The 20062-nt window shown below is 43.7% G+C and overlaps 2 pseudogenes; both read left to right on the forward strand.

The window, feature by feature from the left end:
- The first annotated feature begins 6400 nt into the window (after positions 1-6400).
- Positions 6401-8957, forward strand: LOC128174715 (uncharacterized; annotated as a pseudogene).
- Positions 8958-9404: 447 nt separating this feature from the next.
- LOC128174716 (uncharacterized) lies at positions 9405-12453 on the forward strand (annotated as a pseudogene).
- The last annotated feature ends 7609 nt before the right edge of the window (positions 12454-20062 follow it).

Here is a 20062-nt window from a genome sequence, read left to right on the forward strand (position 1 = left end):
TAATTACAGCAGCTATATACATATGATCCGAATAGAGAGCTCTAGACGTTGCCTGGTTTGATTTTCCGATTATATAATGGGACTATAGTCCGTCGATCCCAAAATATTCATGCAGCACATTTGGACGATTTATAATGGAAACTTTTGACATCTTTTCTCCATTTGGAAGTCACTCAGAAGACCTTGCACAATTTTTCAACACTATCATCCGGGTCTGTTGAAATGCAAACCCCGTAGACTTCATTATTTTTAGCCGTGTATTTATACCAGCTGATGAGCTAGAGAGGACGTTTTAAAGAAAGAATAATGAGAATGTATAATGCTTCTAAAAGAGAATCGCTTGAACCCTGAGGTATATATAAATATACAGCAAAAAGTGAATCGAGGATATTGTAGTGGTTGTCGACTACTCCAAGGACGAGTTACCTATGATGACGGGCTGTGACGTCACCTGGCGGGAGCCCGTGGCGGAGACCCCGATCACTCTTTGGACTGCTGCCTGAACGAGAACAAGTGGTATTCCAACACAGACCAGATCAGCTATGTATCGGTAAGTTCGGGGCAACCCACATATGATATAGGTGTAAAAACACTATATTGGCGCCCAACTCGAGGCCCGAACTCCGATTTAGCGAAAGGAAAATTTTTTTCCCGTAGTCTGTCAGAATTTTTTCTTCTTGAGTCAAATTTTTCAAAATAAACGTGTGTAGCCGCCATTTTGGGGGCTCCGCGTGGTTAAACTTATTGAACGTATAGCATTCTATGATAGTATTGTTAGCTTAGAGTAGGATTCTTTTATTTGTTTAGGCAACGTTGTTTTTGCATCATACTTTTATATTTTGCATTTATCTTTGCACTATTTTTTCTGTCTTGGCCACGTGCTCCGGTGTGCGCCATTTTGAAAATGAACGATTCTTTAGAGAACGCCTTTGCAGCGTTAGGGCTTAGCGAAAGTGATAGCGATGACACCATAACGCCCATGGGGGAACCTTCTGTTCAAATTGGGCGCTCGTCTCGCAAGCATAGTTATGGTAGGCTAAGTGATGAAGAGGATGAGCACCTTTACACTCCTAGACCATCGGTGAAAGCGCACATGTACTCTGCTTCAGACAGCGAGGAAGAAAGTCACCCCCCGGTGAGTAGTACGGGGTACCTTCGGGGTGAAACTGCGTTGCCCAACCGTCAGGGGAGGGGGGTTGGTAGTACCCAGGGTGCCAGTTATATTAGGCCAGCACAGTTTCAGGTCCCTAGTGAAGTACATTCAGGTGTTAGTCAGGGGTCTGTGATAAGATGCAGTTCGCCGGTGGGGGATTATGACTTTGTCCCACCCAGTGCTATATATGGGGACCCCATTTCACGCGGTTCTTATGTGGCCCCTACCCCTGGGAAGTCCCCGCCAGGCCATAGTGCTAAGGCTACACTTGAGTCCAGGGATCCTGTTATTTTGCCTCAGCCGGTATCTTCAGCCAGTCCTGTACTGGCACCCCAGGCCTTGGTCTTTGATTCCCCACCCACCCCTGGTCAGCAGCCCCACCCCTCTCCTGCTGGGGCCACAGGCCCCGCACCCCAGCCCTTGGGGGGTCAGCATGCCAGTCACCTGGGGGCCTCCTCAGTCCTGACGAATCCGTTTCCGGGGAACAATTATGTAGCTCCTAGTTCGGCCCAGCTCACTGATTTGCAAGTGCAGGGCTCTACAACGCAGACCTCTACGACCCAGGGACACATTGTAGTGACATCTAGTGGGGGGACTTCCACCTCGGGGCAATTACACCAGTCACATGTCGACCCAGGCTATGCACATACCACGCCCTACCCCTTCCCGGGCTATCAAACTGTAGTTAGCCCTGATGGCACCCCCTGGGGCCTGTTCGTACCTCCATCTAGCAGCCTTGGTTACCCTGCCCCTGCACCTGTGGTGCCGCCCCAGCCTTATTATTTTAGACAGGAGGGGGGAGGTAGAGTAGCTCAGGTTTACCCACAAATATACGAGTCCTCTCCCAGGGAGACCGGGGTACACTTTCTTAATCCTAGCATACATGCTCATGCCCCACAGCAACCCAATGGCCCCCCACCCAGGGACCTTTCACCTGATGACGGGAGAACCCAGGCCCCCGCTGGGCCGCCCAGTTTGCTGACTCGGCAACATCGTCCACCCTTTGCATTACCTACCCAGCCCTTGCCCCACCCTGTTACCACTACCTCGCGCCGCACATTACGCAGTCACGGCGATAGGCCACCTGCGCCCCGTAGCAAGCCGAAGTACAAGGACCTGCGGTATGATGGCAAATCCAGCTGGAAGGCGTTCCTTCATAAGTTCGTGAGGCTCTCGCGCAGCCAGCAATGGACCAAGGCCGAGCAACATGACCAGTTCTGCTTTTTCCTGGAGGGCGCAGCCAGCGAGTATTATACTCTCCTACTGGAAGTCTGTCCCCGTCCACGGTTTAAGGACATCCTCAAGAAGTTTGACAAGCGCTTTGGTACCTCGGCTCCGGATCTCACCCACCAACTCAATTTCCAGTCTGCAACGCAGAACAGCGGTGAGTCCCTGAGAGAATGGGCAGATCGTGTGCTCACATTAGCCACACGAGCTTTCCCCCAGTTGCCAGACATTCACACCCAGGCCATCCCCCGCCTATGCTATGGTGCGGAAGATGTTGACGCTGGCCTGCATGCGCTGGATGGCAGCCCTAAGACGGTCGAGGAGGCATTGGACAGAATGCAGTATTACCAACACTCGCGCCGCAGCAAGCCTCACCGGCATAAGACAGTGAGGGAGTTGAAAGAGGAGGCCGCTTGGTCAGAGGGAGTGGAGGCAGACAGGAAGTCTAATGATGAGATTGCGAGTCGTGTATCTAAGCTAGAAGAAGCCCTGAGGGAGAAGAGAGACACCCCCGCCTTGTCAGAGAGTAAAGAGGTGCAGGACTTGAGAGGACGGGTGTATCAACTGGAGATGGCCCTGAGGGAGGCCGGAGGGAAGCTTGAGGCCACCCCATCACCTATGAGTAAGAGTGGGGGTACCAGGGAAAGTTTGTGCTACGGGTGCGGTGAAAGAGGACACTTCCGTCGGGAGTGCCCTTTGGATAATAGGCGTAGGTCAGATGGAGGGGTAGGTGGGGCAGAGAGACACCCCCCACCCAATCGAGGTGCCAATCCAGCAGAGGGGAACCGCGGAGGACCTAGGTTCAGGAATAGATCCTCCAGTGAGAATCGGCCTTCAGGAGCCGTGCGCATGCTGACCCCCGATAGAAGTACGGAGGCAGGAAGGCACCCAGTAGATGATAGAGTTCAGGGACAACCTACGGAGAAGTCAAGTTGTGACCAGCAAGCAGCTGAGGCTCGCTCTTGCATGAAGAGCGGGAAGGCACGTAGTGGGCTGAAGGTGAGATTTGAGCGGTCCAAGTCACCCGATCTGTTTTCTGATGATGAACCTGTGGTTCCGGGGAGGGGATTCTCAACTCCAACCGACCAGAGTCCGGAGCGTGTGCCAGATTTCAGTGTAGAGATTGCCGAGTTTAGGGAGACTGAGGTTGAGGTCATGGAGGACATTGAAGAGGACTGGATGCCCCAGTCCAGTGAGACGGCCGGGGAGGTAGAGGACCTGTGTGTGGTGGTGGGGCAGGTACGCCCACAGACCAGTTACTCGGTTCCATTGAGGATCCAAGGGTTATCTATAGAGGCCGTGGCGGACACCGGGGCAGAGGTTAGTGTCCTAGGGAAGATGTTTTATGACCAGCTAGAACAAAAGCCCCCTATTAAAAGGCATGTTACCTTGCTGCAGGCAGGACATGGAGCGAGACTTAAGGGTTTTGTAGCAGGACCATTTGATTTTCGTGTGGGCCAGCGCACACTTAAGGTTGACCTGTATGTTGCTCCTCTCAAGGACCAGATGCTACTGGGGATGGACATCATGAGAGACCACGGTGCTCAGCTTGACCTGAGGCATGGGATACTGATTCTCGGCGGTGAGACAATTCAGATGACCTATGGACGGGGGAATGCTCGGACGGAAGCCAATGTGACTTTGGTGAGGAAGGTTCGAGTTCCTGCAGGCTCTGTAGTCATGTGCCCTTTTAGGCTAGAGAGAAGACTGTCAGATTACCTGGTTGTGCCAAGGATTGTGGACTTGTCGGATGCCTTACTCATGCCACATACGTATCACGCTGCGGGAGAGGCGTCCCTGGCTTGCTTAGTTAATGCGTCTGGAAAGGATGTGTCCTTGGAGGAGGGCAGTGTTATCGGAGAGGCAGTCGAGGCGGAGCCATACGTGCCGGTGCCCTATTTGATGAGGGAGGTGCGTAGCATGGCTGAGAGTGGGCCCGAGGGCACACCACCGGAAGTACCCACCCATTTGCAGGACCTGCTAGAACGATCCTCTGCGGAGTTGAGTGATGAGGAGCGGTCCCTACTTGCTAGCCTGCTGTCTGAGTTCCAAGATGTGTTTGCCAGGAGTGAGTTTGATTTTGGAAACTTCACTGCCCTTGAGCATGAGATTGACACTGCAGATGCACCGCCAGTCAAGGAGAGGATGCGGCGTACTCCTGTGTTCTTTGCGGGCGAAGAGGAGGCGCACCTCAAAAAGATGCTTGACGCTGGAGTGATCCAGCCCTCCATGTCCGAGTGGGCTTCAGCGCCAGTCCTCATCCGTAAGAAGGACGGACAAGTCAGGTGGTGTCTCGACTACCGCCGGTTGAACAATGTCACCCGGAAGGATGTTTTTCCCCTTCCCCTCATTGATGAGTGCCTTGATATTCTCTCGGGAAATGTGTGGTTCTCGAAGCTAGACGCTAATTCCGCATTTCATCAAATTATGATCAGCCCCAAGGACAGAAAGAAAACTGCCTTCATTACCCGGTATGGCCTATTTGAGTTCCGGAGAATGGGGTTTGGTCTCTGTAATGCCCCTGCTACCTTCTCCCGGGCAATGAATTTAGTGTTACGCGGGCTGACCTGGAGTATCGTTCTGGCCTTCTTGGATGACGCCCTGGTGCTGGGGAGTGATTTTGATGACCACCTGGCTAACTTGCGACAGGTGTTCCAGCGATTCCGAGATTATGACTTGAAGTTCAAGCCCAAGAAGTGTGAGCTGTTCCGGCGCCGAGTGGAGTTTCTGGGAAGGCAGGTCAGTGGAACGGGAGTGGAGATGGGGGATGAATACATAGAGGCCGTGAAGCATTGGGAGTCTCCCACTAATGTTAAGGAGGTGGAGCGGTTCCTAGGCTTCGCCAATTACCATAGAGGGTTTATTGCTGGCTTTGCTCAGATGGCACATCCGCTGTATAACATCACTGGCAAGAAACCCTTTGTTTGGGGACCTGAGCAGCAGACAGCCTTTGAGCACCTCCGGAGAGCCCTCACTTCACCCCCGGTACTGGCTCTGCCTACCGCCAATGATCAGTTTGTGCTGGACACAGATGCGTCTGCAGAAGCCATAGGAGCTGAGCTGTGCCAAGTTCAAGAGGGGCAGGAGCGAACCATAGCCTACGGGAGCCTCACCTTGTCCGCGGAGCAGAAAAAATACTGTACTACTCGGAAAGAGCTCCTGGCCGTCATCCGGTTCACACGCATGTATCGCCATTATCTATTAGGCCGGAGATTTATTGTACGTACGGACCACCATAGTCTCATCTGGTTGCTGAACTTTAGGTACCCCCAGGATCAACTAGCTCGTTGGTTGGAGGAGCTCAGCCAGTACAATATGGTCATCCAACATCGGCCCGGTAAGCGTCACGTGAATGCTGACGCGCTTTCTCGACCAACCATGTCCTCCAGATGTCAGGGGGTGGACTTCACTGTGAATCTTAGTGACTTGCCCTGCGGTGGATGTCGTAAGTGCACCAGAGCCCATCAATTGTGGAATGTATTTACTGATGAGGTAGACGATGTAGCCCCGCTTGCTAGGCCAGGAAGTTGGATTTACTCTCCTTTGCCAGAGGACGGGCTCGAGGGGACAGTAGACGGCCGTGCATCAGGAGAAGCCCAGCCATCGGTCAGTGAGATAGCCCTCGGATATGTATCTGGAGGACTTCTGGGACGGACTGGCGGTTTTCCCTATCCTGAGATTGACTCTGAGGGCGAGAGTAGCCCGGATGGACCTTGTAGGACCCATATCCGGATCAGCAGGTACCCTCAGTTCGCTTGCGTGATGGGAGTCTCTCCGGCGGACCTCGAAGGCCCGACGTCACTTGTAGGCCTCACCCCTAAGGAGATGAGTCTTAGCCAGTCTAATGACCCTGAGTTAGGCTTGATCTTGGATTGGTTGGAGGGAGAACTGGGACCAGATGAGGGCGAATTGTTTCTGACCAGCCCGGCTGTGAAACACTACTACATCAACAGGAATCTGTTATATCTGGATAGTGACAAAGTCCTTTGGAAAGAGATAGAGGAGGGGGGAGAGAAGAGTTTTGATTGTGCCCCGTGACCTGAGACGAGAGGTACTGCGGCTTTGCCACGAGGTGCCGGCAGCTGGACACCAGGGAATCGAACGAACTAAAGCCAGGCTGAGGGAGCACTTCTTTTGGTACAGAATGATGAGAGAGGCTGAGAACTTTGTCAGTACTTGCGGCCCTTGTAGTAGAAACAAACGTCCCCAGCGCCACGCCAGGGCGGAGATGATTAAGTACCATGCTGGGGCACCCATGGAGAGGGTGCACCTGGACTTCTTAGGACCACTTCCACGGACTCCGAGGGGAAATGAGTATGTCTTGGTCATGGTAGACCAGTTCACAAAATGGGTGGAATGCATTCCCCTCCCTTCACAGACGGCCGAGGTTACAGCTACAGCCGCGGTAAATGAGTTCTTCGTTAGGTTTGGGTGCCCATTCCAGATCTTCACAGACCAAGGGCGTAATTTTGAGAGCAAGCTGTTCACGGCGGTGTGTGAACTCTTGGAGATCCACAAGGCTCGTACCACCCCTTATCGCCCGTCGGCTAACGGACAGGTTGAACGTTATAATCGGACTCTCATGGATGCTGTCAGATGCCATATTGACAAGGCCCAGGATTGTTGGGATGAGCATCTTGCACAGATAGCCGGGGCTCTGCGCTCTGCAGTGAACCGTAACTCTGGTTTCACCGCCAATAAACTGATGTTGGGCAGGGAAGTTAACACACCAGCCAGCTTAATGTACAGGCCTCCCCTTCAAGAGGATCCGGTGAATGTTGGTACTTATGTGACAGATCTAGAGGAGAGGATACAGTCGGCGCATGAGACCGCCCGTAGACGCTTGAACACCTCGGAAGAGCGGATGAAGAGGGATTTTGACATTAAGGCAGCCACCCGCCCCTTTGAGGAGGGTGACTTGGTATACCTGCTAGATACGGCGACTGTTAAGGGCAAGTGCCGGAAGTTGAGCCCATCCTGGAAGGGCCCAGGAATCATCCTCAAGAGGCTGTCACCTTACCTTTACCGTGTGAAGACTAAGACAGCTGTGATGGTGGCAAACCACGACCGCCTTAAGAAGTGTAACGACAGGGATATTCCCTTGTGGCTGGCCCGATATCGGGAGAAGTTCGTGAGTGGTTCACCATGTGATGTAAGATCTGATGAAGATTCCGAGGCGCAAGGTTCGACTTCTCAGGGAAAAAGAGCCATCGAGGGCCCAGTTGAAGGTGATAACTGTCGGCCTCAACCCGCTCGCCGCAGAGGACGTCCTCGGAAGCGGGGTAAGACTCCTGAGGAACCCTATCGAGGAGGAGACCGACCCCCGAGGCCCAGCCAGTCATCCTCTGATACCACAGAAAAGTCACCAGAAACATCCACAGATACCGAGCTCTATTGCCTCTGTCATCGTCCTGATGACGGAAAGCTAATGGTCCAGTGTGACCAGTGCGACCGCTGGTACCACGGCTTGTGTGTGGGTGTCTCGCCGGAGGACGCCACCACTATGGACCAGTTCGTGTGTCCGACGTGTATGGGGGGAATATCTATTAATAGGGTCTTTTTGTTTTACAGAGATGACGATAGTTACGATGAAGAAGAGGCCCCGCAGGCCCCCCCACCACCGGGGGCCGCGAGGAGGAGAGGTTCGAGAGGGCCGAGTTCGACTTGCCCGTTCCTGGGGTGCCTGGTGCGGACCCGCACCATGAGAACTCATGTGACAGTGGCCCACCTACATCCAGTGTTCCGGAGGTCTGTGCCCCCTGAGGCGGGGGCCAGCCTCCGGTACCGTGTGCTTATGTGGATGTCTCACCACCTGCTGGGGGAAGGAGCCACTCCAGAGGACCTGGCGAGGGACGTCCCAACAGGCGAAGTGTTCCAGGAGCCCGCCGCCGGTGTTCCCAGCGATTTGAATCGGGCCATGGAGGCACTGTGCCGGTTCGTGGGGGAGGACCCCCCTCACCGATTTGCCCTGTTCGGTCGGCTACATCCCGCTCTCCTGTTACATTGGAGGGTTCAGGCACATCTAGTTTCCCGGTTGGGCCCGGACCTAAGGAGGGCCTACCGGGAGCTGTGGGGCAACGAGACAGTCAGCGGACACCCATTGTCACAGTACGGGATGTTTAGGCTCTTGCCACCCCCGCCCCCGGCTCCTTGCCATGAGGACTGGGATGCCCCTGATCCCCCAGTCCTGGGGAGCATCTGCCTGGAGGAGTCCGAGGATGAGGACGCCACTACCCCTCCAGAGAGCTTCCGACAGGAGGAGTCCGAGGACGAGGAAGCGACTACCCCTCGAGAGAGCTTCAGACGGGAGGAGACCGAAGTAGATGAAGCAGCGACCCCGCCCGAGGAGGAGCCGGAGGACCATGGCCCAGACCCGACCTCGTCCGAGGAGGAGCTGGTGGGCGCCTTGGAGCCCTGGGACCCCTGGGTTGCAGGAAGAGCGAGGGGAGTAGAGTTCTCTCCGGAGTTCCCCCGCCCGCCACCTGGGACTGCGACAGGAGGGTACATAGCAGTAGACTACCCTCGCGGATATGCTGGAGCCCGCCGGGTCCACATCTTGATCCTGGAGGAGTGGTAGGTACGCGCCCTCCGATGTCCCCCCCCAGACCCTGTTTCCTGGACGGTTAATAGTTGGCGTTTTCTATTGGGCGGAGGCCATCATGTCTTGTATGGCCCCATCTGCCCATATTCTGAACTCGTAAAAGTGAGGGTTGTTGATCCCAGTATAGATTGGGATGTGGATCCCAGTATTGATTGGGATGGGCGTTACGCGCCCCCTGGTGATGTGTTGGTTGTAAGTCCAGCTTAGTGGAGTGGACGGAGCCGGCCCACTGGTAGTGTGGGCCGAGTCCCTTCGAAGAAAACGGAGGGGAGTGTAGTGGTTGTCGACTACTCCAAGGACGAGTTACCTATGATGACGGGCTGTGACGTCACCTGGCGGGAGCCCGTGGCGGAGACCCCGATCACTCTTTGGACTGCTGCCTGAACGAGAACAAGTGGTATTCCAACACAGACCAGATCAGCTATGTATCGGTAAGTTCGGGGCAACCCACATATGATATAGGTGTAAAAACACTATAATATTTTGGATCAGAATATAGTGGTCAATGCATGTACTGTTAATTTTGAGGAAATAAATATTCTTGAATAAATAATCTAATATTGCTAATCTTTCAAAAAAAAAAATTAAAAAGGTACATAAAGTATATCGTTTAAGCATGATTAACAAATCTATGAGGTAAATAACATTATTTGTATGACCTATTCTTCAAATCCACTTGCACTATTTAATTAGGTAAATGACAGCTTTAAGGTGGTGCAGGACACCTGCATATTGTGACGTACATGTATACTTTCTATTGAGATAAACAATAAAGTATATAAAATATTGATTAAATATTTACCCCCCAAATAATGTTACCTAACATTGAAGCGCAATGGGTTAGAGCGTTTACATGTCTGTAAGAGCATTGCATGGGGTCCAAAGTGTATTTTTGGTAATTTTACAATTGATATAAATGCAATTTCATGGGGAGAGGGGGGGGGGGGGGGGGGTCTGGACCCCTCACTCCCACCCCTTCTCTAAATCTTTGCACACGATGATGTTCATGTAGGCACACAGAAGCAAATCTAAAACCGGCAACCGCCACGGGGAGGAGGCATAATTTAAATTTTAATTTTGTTTGTAATAATTATACGGACCATTATACTTTATATGACATAAACTGTTAAGATTATTGATTAACTGGAAATCCACTGCAAACAGTTCTACCCCAAATTGCACATAGAGTGTTGCTCATGTCACGATGTGTATTATCATATGGGTAGGGGTCTCATCCTTCAGTTATGAAAATTATAAATTTTAATTGCATTACCGGAGCTTGCATGTAGCCTTCATTTTTAATTAAACTGGTACAAAACAGTGTTATTTAGGAGCAAACACATGGTGCGGGTATTACTGTCTAATGACAGCATCTAGTTGATTTTAAACTTTATCTTCATTAATTGGTGGATAAAATGTGTTCTAGAAATAAATGTAACAATACAAAAAAGGGTTTTTTTCTGCTGTTGCGACAATAAACATGCGTAGTAGAGATCACCCCTTAGAATTAATTTCGATCCGCGCCTGACCTAGTAATAACATCAATAGTGGAACAGACTGTTCTATTTAATGCAGAATGTTCATTGAAAATGGCTCGATATACTAAGTTTTTATGCAAAAAATTCACCCATTATTTAAAAAAAAACATGGTATTGCACACCACAAGCATCAAACATGGCTATGATTTTATTAAGCTACCCAATGTTTATATTATCAACCACTTTTCACCTGGTTTAAACGAACGATAACTCTGTTCTGAATATCATCGTTTAATTTAAAAAACCGCTAGATGGTGATATAAGACATAAATCGTAAAATATGTTGATGTTTTAGCATAAATCCCAATAGGATATGATAAGAAAATCGACCAGTACTTACGTAATTTGAGAATATTTTCCGAACACTTATAATTCCGCTCGAAATATCACAGGAACTGAACAAATCTCGGTGAAGTCTCGTGAACTTTCATTCGAGCACCTCTAGATTTATTACATACTTGCAACGATAAAGAAAACATTCCGAACACATTTGCAGGGGTGAGTTTTGTAGAAATCATACCACGGGGTGGTTTGAGTCGGTCTTTTGCATGTTGTTTCGGTGTAAAACTTTCAAAAAAAATAAAAAAAAATATTAGTCTTATATACCTAGGCTTGTTTCTTTAAGGTCATATAAATGACTAGATGATAGCACTGGCAAAATTCACAAATTCCGATGAAGCTGTTAGAAAAACAAATGAGTTATAAATGCGTTATGTTTTTTTTCCACTTTAATTATCCCGGATTATCATGAGTTTAATAAAGAACAACAATTAATTATTCCGATGTTAAAATGACTTTGATTCATTGTTTCATTCTCGGTTTGCCAGAGTGACTGCATAGGAGAGTTGATTAAAATCAACTCCCAAAAAATCGCAAAAATGTACTGATCTCCTTCAGAAGAAAAACGTTTTAAAAAGTATAGGAAGATGTCCATTTTTAATCAATTTGGATGCAATATACATAAAGATTGGATTCTGGTGTAACGTAATGTACCAGAATGTGTTATATGTATATTTAATAACTTTTAAAAAAAATCTTTAGTCATTACATTTTCATATTGTTTAATTTCTAAACTATTAGCTAACTGATTTTTATGAAGTTAAATTAAATCTTTTGAACTTCAGAAAAAGCAGATTTAAATAATTTCGATAATTTAGTATGAACATAATAAAAAGTAAGTAAGTGTCTTTCACACTCTCTGGATCTCTTTAGACCCCTAAGTCCTACAGCAGAGAGCCAGGGTAACTGCGACACCTTTGCACCAGCTACTCGCCGGCACTCGATTCAAACTGCAGTGCTTTTGCGCCAGTTACATGTACCAGTAACTCCGAAAATAATAAGGGTCGATTTAGTCAGGCGGAAGTCTCCATTCTGACTACTTTGAGGTGATGAATGTTTAAACACATTAATTACAGGGTAATATTGAATCATCATCTTACTGATTACCATCGATGTTAATTCATTTACAAAAGGGTTATGAAAAAAATGTAATTGAATTACTTTTGCTAATTTCTATGTTATTAAAGGCATGGGTTCTTAAAACTGGCAAACCAATAATCACCAAATGTGGGATATAAATTAATTGAATATGGAATCTGACACTCTGTAACTAAGGTTGATTCTGATTCATTAACAGGCGAACAAATCCAGACGAGATGTGTAAATTGGAGAAGAGGATGAAGGAACAGAGCAAGCAATATGTCTTAGAACAAGTCGAAGTCTTAAAAGCCCTCCTGGCCAGAGTGACCTTGGATTGCAAGCAAATTAAAATTATCTTAAACTTTATAGAAGATAAGTTGTCTAAAGTAGATAGCGGTACCTCGGCTAAAAGGGTCAAGTTTACAACGCTCTAGTTGTTTGATTTGTTGTACACCATTTAGTGAAAGCCCGTGAGTATCCGTGTGAAATGTACATAATCCAATAATACTACCCTGAGCTCGCGATGATTGTGAACAGATCAAAATAATAACTTACTTAATTGTTTTAAAAAGTAAAGTTAATGTAACAAATTTTTTACAAGACATTGAGGGACATTTTGCTTTTAAAATTGATAAATGGTTAAATCCATTTTATATGTACTTGTAAACTTTGTTAACACTATACCACGCAATACTTTGTAACAGAAAATGTTATTTAAAACTTATGATTTGTACTATCTCTGTTGTCTTTGGATCTCCTGAGGCTTATAATAAAATTACTGTTTGTTTGGAATTGCCGCCCGCCTCATCTAAATAACCCCCGCTGAAAAAATTTTATTGGCAAAATATAAAGAACATTTTTTTTATTGTTTTGTTTCGTTGTACCAACAGGTTAATAAATAGTTCGTTCGTCAAATGTTTTTTTTTTAAATCGGGTTCGATCTCCTCATAATATTCATTAACACTCTTGATCAATAAAACGTTTTCTTTGAAGTATTTCAAATATTGAGATTCGAAGGTTCTCGCAAATGCGCCGAAATGTCAAACCAGTGGTGGAAAACGTTCGAGTCCTGAGGACTCATCAACCATTCCGTTGTGCGTATCCATACAGTTGAACGGTGAACTTAAATTAATCAACAGAATATACCGTTTTGACAGCGATGACACGAGGAACAGAGGTTGCATTGGAGATGGACAAGACCGACATGTCACGATTGAAAACGGCCACGCGGGGGGATATATCAGTCCAGTTGTCATTAAAACTACATGGGTCAGAGATTTTTTATCCTGATATAGAAGAAGAAATAAACGTGGTCCGTCAGTTCGACAAATCCTTAAAATACGTCACATATAAAATCAATAGCAATACTGTTGATCCGGTACCCCCTCAACGTGCCAACGCATTCCACAACATCATGCAAACTCAGACATTGTGAACAAAATCAACTCCAAAGAAAGACACAAATGAAAAGATGTTTACAGGTGTGTACATTTACACATGAACACATAATATTAGAAACGTCTGACATATTGAATTCATATATCTTGACAACACAGACACTTAGTAAGAGACATAAATGTTATTTTTGTCTCTGACTTCGTGTAGAAACATTTAGACATATATTTTAATTGCTTTAACACTTATGACAGTTTTGGTTCACTGAATGTTATTTTTGAGCACTCTTTTGTGTGTGTTTTTCTTGTTGGACATGAACAAAGAAAAGTAATAAACGTTTCACTGTTTTTAATTGACATTTTAATTCTTCAACAATTATAAAATAAATTTCCAATTTGAAAAAAAAATAATAATTTACCCCCCTCCCTCCTGGGTCTGAAAACACCCAGGCGGCAATTCCAATCAAACATTTTTTTAAGGATGGCCTGATAACAAAAACGATTAAGAATCTTAAAACTTTGTTAAAGGATAATGACAGTTTACTTACTGTATATAGTTGATGAATGGTTCTTCTTCTGATGCAAAAAGAGTGAAGTAAAGAAATACTTCGAAATGTGCACTTTTTATACTGAATTTTGCCTTCTTATTAAAGGAGTGGTCCTACGAAAAAACCGCGTTTTTTAAACCATGCCTGGATACAATAGTTTGTTAGTTCTAAATTTAGCAATACTTTACACTGTAGCTATGGTTACAAATGACTAAGGAGACCCTGATAGTAGATATTTATGGTATCATCCTTCAACTGTTGCTTTGCTCTTCGTCATAAATCTACCCCCTGACGTCATTAACTGTGAATTACCCCCTGACTGTAGACTCCCCCCTGACTGTAGAATCCCACCTTGACCTCGTGTGACCTTTATGGGAAAAACTCATGACGTCATACTGACTGCAGAGTGACTGCTCTCTCCCCCTTACTACTCCTACAAATACTTACAATTTCACATTGATCTTTGCACACAGACAAATGATTTCTGAGCAAGACAACTAGAATTTTCTTTCCACAACCTTTGCACAATTCTTTTGGACAAAATTCTGATGGCTATGGAATATTAACAATTCAGATAGATAGTTTCAACATTTTAATAGCACAAATCCTCACCAGGTTTGCTTTTTTCATTGTTGTTTAGAACTTTAGAAATAAAATAAAAACATTTTTTAACTTCCAGCTTGCATCCACATCTTTTACCTCAATTGATCTATGACATTTTATATGTTATTTATGAATCAAAATTGTAAATGAAAAATCAGTTGAGACATTAGAGTTAAGATAACTTATTAAGGAACCTCACTTCTGTCTTCTACATCCACGGACAGTTGTCCTTGCAATGGTCTTATGTAGCATATTGCGGAGCCAAGTCCACTCTCATCGGACAAATAGTGAGTCGTATACCCATAACTTGGAATAGGAATCGTTTCCAATAGAGTTCTTGATGATGAACGCATCAACTCATATCCCCCAGCATCCTTTAGTTTTGGGTAATGCTCCAACAATGCATCTCTAAGATTTTCAGCATCCTTGTTCTTTGCTAGAACCAGTCTTTTTTCCCCGAGCCCTGCTTCAATAAGAATTCTCTTCATTGTTTGTCTGGTACCTCATCCCAAAAAAAATATGTAATACATTTAAAAGGGAAAAAAACAAAACAAATTCCATATTTTAATTGGTGTTATGAAATATCTCTGAATCTTGTTTTTTTATTTACACTTGGTAAGTAGAGTGCTGTACAGATGATTTGGAATCTATCTTAAAACATGTTTGATCCGACTCTATTGTAGGGGAAGGGGGAAAAATACTAAAATACTTTAAAAGGATCGAGGTTCAAGACTGATTTTGTTCATAATTCATAAATTTACCTCATCAGGACGTCCAAGACAACAACATTTGTGAGTCCAAGTGGTGTTTAACGCATGTCTTTGGAATTTCATATGCGGCCTTCTTAGTGCAATCAAGTTCATATTGTATGGGGCAAACATTGTTCGTATTGTGGTTGTTCAGATCCTGAACTCTTAATCTGTTACAACTGCAATATGTCGAGCCTTTCAGACAGAGCTCGAAAAAACAATTTAAATGTATTACCAAATTAGAGGCTTACCCAATGTTGAACAGGTCCAGCACAATCTCTTGATTTAGCTATATAACTTAAAGGGGCATGGCCACGATTTGAGTCAAGTTTTATTTTTCTGTTTTTATTATTTACAATGCTTTAGGAATGCATTCCTAATGATCAAATGAAATTTGGGTGCCAGTGGATGATTTTTAAGCAAGATACAGGGCTCAAAATTCTTAGTCATGTAAACAAGGCTCATGCCCTGTAAAAAAAAAAATACATGTATAATGTCTGTATATTCACTGTGAGAGGTACATGTACTGAAATAAATTTATTTTTATACAGGAAAACTGTTCGTCAACAATCACGCCGCTGACAGTGAACGAGAAATCACGCTTCTGAAATCCAGTATCAGTCCAGAAGACATAACAGCAGGGTCAGTGATGCCCGACATTCTACCTCCCGGCGGGATGACCTCATAGAGGCAACGTTACATGTTCCGTGTTGTTCGCTCTTTCGTACGAGGTCCTTTTAAGGACACTACCTGTCCAGAGGCTGAAGAGTGATAATGATGATGATAAAATGAACGGTTTTAAATGCAAACATAATAATGTATTGTTAGGATTCATTTAATGACATTGAAAGTGTATTTATTTTTGTTTTCCAACACGTTTGAATTTTGTTTTATTGAATACTAACATTTTAAACAGTTAAAAATGTCAATTAGTTTAGTGAAATATATTTCTTCAGGACAAGAAATGACGTTATTTTATTTTTTATGACATTGATATTCTATGCCGTTATGCAACGTTTTAATGACGTTATCTTGCATTAGTTAGTGCATTTCAAATACATTTTATCCAGTCTTTAATTGAGTATTTGATTGAACATTTGGCATCAAAATACGCAGAAAGACTTGCTTATTAATAAACCAGCAAAAATCCATTTTCCAAAATTTTGTCACGACGGCCTCTTTTCGTTTGACGCAACTCAAATACTTTTGTAATTAAATTATGTTCATCCACTAATATGAAAGTGTCCAGATTATCTCTTTTGAAACCTCCCCTCTACCGCTTTAGGTTTCAATACACATCCCGAAATTAAAAGTCTAAAGGGATTTTGCATTGCATCAGCCATTAATAAGCCCGGATAATAACGTTGAAAATTGTTCGAGGTGTCCCGAGTACTTCCGAATGGAGAAAAGATGTAAACATTCACCATTATAAATCTCCGTAAGATTTTTTTTTCCTCCCTGTAAACTTTTATGAGAGAAAAGGGATAATTTGCCAATGAAAATATCCTCGATATTTTCCATTTCATTAATTACAACTGTACTTCTTTTACAGGTATGTGTATGTGTAAAAATCACGAACAAGTGATTGAAGCAAATTGGGACAGACTATAGCAATTGTATTTTATTTTTAAAAAATCCTATATATGAAAGAAGAAAAGTGTACCTCAATGCACCAGAATGAATGCGCTAAATTCCTCAAATTAAAAACATTGAAAAATGTAATAGGCCTTTTCCATTATAAACGATTATCGTGTACCAGGCATGAATAATTCGTATGACGTTTCATATCATTTAATATTTAATCGTTTGATGAGATATTGGCGCTTCTGATTGATCGACAAATTTCTTTGATACCTGCATCAATAAAATTTTGCCGGATCTACTTTTCTAAACTGTTCTGATCTAACACTATTTATAGAACTGGAATTTCCAAAAAAAACACTGTCAATAAAATGTTAAGTTATGTCTGTTTTATTGTCAGCAGACAAAATAAAATTAGACAAAATACAATTTTATAAACATAAAAACATGAAAGTTTAACCTTCAAAAATAAACAAAACACATTATTTGATTCACGAAATAGAAAAATTAAGCGTCTTCCCACGATTTCGTCTGCTTGAGATCAATCAACATTACTGCGAGGCTGGCTGTTCCTTTTCCAGAATATTTACAAAGAACATATATGCCTATACACTTTCACGGTAACACTGCTGTTCAAATTTGGTAACGATGATTTTTAAATTTACACACGTACATGATTGGTCACCAGAATAAGCATCGTAAAGCAAAGCTAAGAGTAATGCATCAACTCCTCCGGCGCATTCCAAGCGGCAAATATACCATTTAAGTACATCACTGGCTAGCTAGTTACCACAACGTTTACGAAATGCGCTTATACATACTATTCTTTGTCGACATATCAACTATTTTCGTCCACGATCGCTTCTCCTTGGATGGTTATGTCCAGTTGCATATTGCAACGATCACAAATGAAATCTAGTTTTATTACGAATTTTTCAGCACAGTGAATGATATCACAAGCTATCGCATGTATTTTCCTTTTGTTTTCAATTCATCGGGTTCATATTTTAACTCACTATTTGTGTTTAATCGCACAAACGGTTTCTACATAATATAAAATCAAACTAGTTAATAAATGATAATAAACTTTTTCAACGATAATAAATTAGAATAAATTATATCGTATCTTTTCATAAATATAATATGTTTTAAGACTAGGAGATAATTTGAGAACTATTACTCTCAACTGTGTATATTCAAAGTCAATTTCCTGAAGAGGTAGTAGGTCTTCTCCAGTGTCTATGTTCTCATGTTGAATTCTAAAATTGATAGCAAAATTGTGTGCATTGAAATGGCAAACTTATTCTTTGCAACTGATAAAAAAAATGTGACATCAATATCATGATGGGAATTTACCTTGTTTTCCTTATACGCTGATACTGAAAATTTGTTTTGTTCTAATTTCTATTATTAATTCCTTTCAATGCCGTTATACATGTACAGTACTACATAGTGCTGTAAAACTATTAACCCGGTGAAGTCAATATTTAACTCTCGCAAACTAATTAGCTCTGTCTGGCTTTTTTCTTTAAAACTGCCTCAGTTTATTTCTCTTCAAATTTCTTTTTTCTCGGTTCATCCTATGGATATTTCTTTTCAGTTGGATTTCCTTGTTCTTGTTTCTTCTTAGTTGCTTCCTTTGACTTCATGCTCTTTATCTTGAGGTATGCTGTAATATAAATAGAAAATTTACAATATTGCTCAGAGCTAAAATCATTATGTACAACAGATTTTGAGAACTATTACTCACAACTGTGAATATTAAAAGTCAATGTCCTTAAAAGGTAGTAGGTATTATCCAGTTTCTATGTTCTCATTTTGAATCTTGACGATATCGACTTTGCAACACGCTATCCTGAAGCAGTGGCATTGTCTGGCAGAGAGACTGAGCGAGTAGCAGAAGCTCTATTTGACGTATTCAATCGTGTTGAAGTACCAAGAGAAACCTTAACAGACCAGGCAACACAGTTTACATCAGATGTAATGAAAGAAGTCAGCAGGCTACTGCCATGGAAACAAATTACGACAAATCCCTACCACCCTATGTGTAATGGTCTGGTGGAAAAATTCAACGGCACTCTTAAACGAATGATGGCAGGTGCCAATGAAAAGACAAAGTAAACAGCTCACGGCATTTACAACACAAGTCGGTTTATTCCAGTTTACAACCATGCCGTTTGGGTCGGTAAATGCCCCAGCAACATTCAGCAGACTTATGAGAAAGCTACTTCAAGACATGGATGACGTAGACAACTTCATTGATGATATTATGGTGTTCACCGACACTTGTACGAATAAAATCCAAAAAGAGAACAGAATTACAAAATGCATTTTGAAGAAAAAAAATTAGAAGTCAATCCTATCTTCTCTTATCTGGTTTATCCAGAAATGAGATTCAAAAGAATAAAACGACATGTTCACAGAATTTCCTCTTTGGAGAATAATAATACATATATATTGCTTATAATGTACAAAATAAAATAAAAGAAAATCCAATGCCTCTTTTTCAAACCATTTAAGTCGAGATCGGGCTGACAAAAACTAAATCTAAACTCCGCACGCTTCTATTTTCAAGATGGCGCCGATGAGACAGGACGTTAAAGCGATTGCAGTGAAATTCAAACAAGAAGGACGCTCTATCGCGGAAATCCAGAAACTTCTCAGGACACATCATGGATGAAAAGTATCAATACAAGGACTCTATAAATTTTTGCAGCATGGGAGCATAAAAGGAGGAATTCGATGCAAAACCGTGGGAAAATTCGACATCTGCATCGGCGCTGTATTCATATATCGATGTGTCAAAGCAATGAACTGACTGCTTCCGAAATAAAGATGAAATTAAGGAATGTGTTTGGTTTAGATGTGTCCTTGTCGACAATCAACACCGTGCTGCGCATGTTCTTTTCCCCTAGTGATTTGTGAAGTTGCCCTTTCAGCCTCTGGGTGCTCACATCTCCTTTTTCATTGACTTCAATTTGTTTATCCCAAGCGCTTGGGTACCACATTTAATCTCAGGACAAGGTAGAGGTCGTCGGTAAAAGATTCCAGTGTTGCCAAATGCTGTTAGGTCGAATATACTTTCACCTGTATTTAAACATTATAAATTGAGGAAAAGATAATTGACACCATTAAATATACACAAACCATGCACGGATCTAGAGATTTAGAGGGGGATGTATGAAAATAAATATATCTCCCCCCCCCCCATATAACTCAATTCTCTCCATCCGCGTATGGCAGTATGCA

The sequence above is a fragment of the Crassostrea angulata genome, chromosome 2 (assembly GCF_025612915.1).
Source record: "Crassostrea angulata isolate pt1a10 chromosome 2, ASM2561291v2, whole genome shotgun sequence".
NCBI classification, from domain to species: Eukaryota; Metazoa; Mollusca; class Bivalvia; order Ostreida; family Ostreidae; genus Magallana; species Magallana angulata.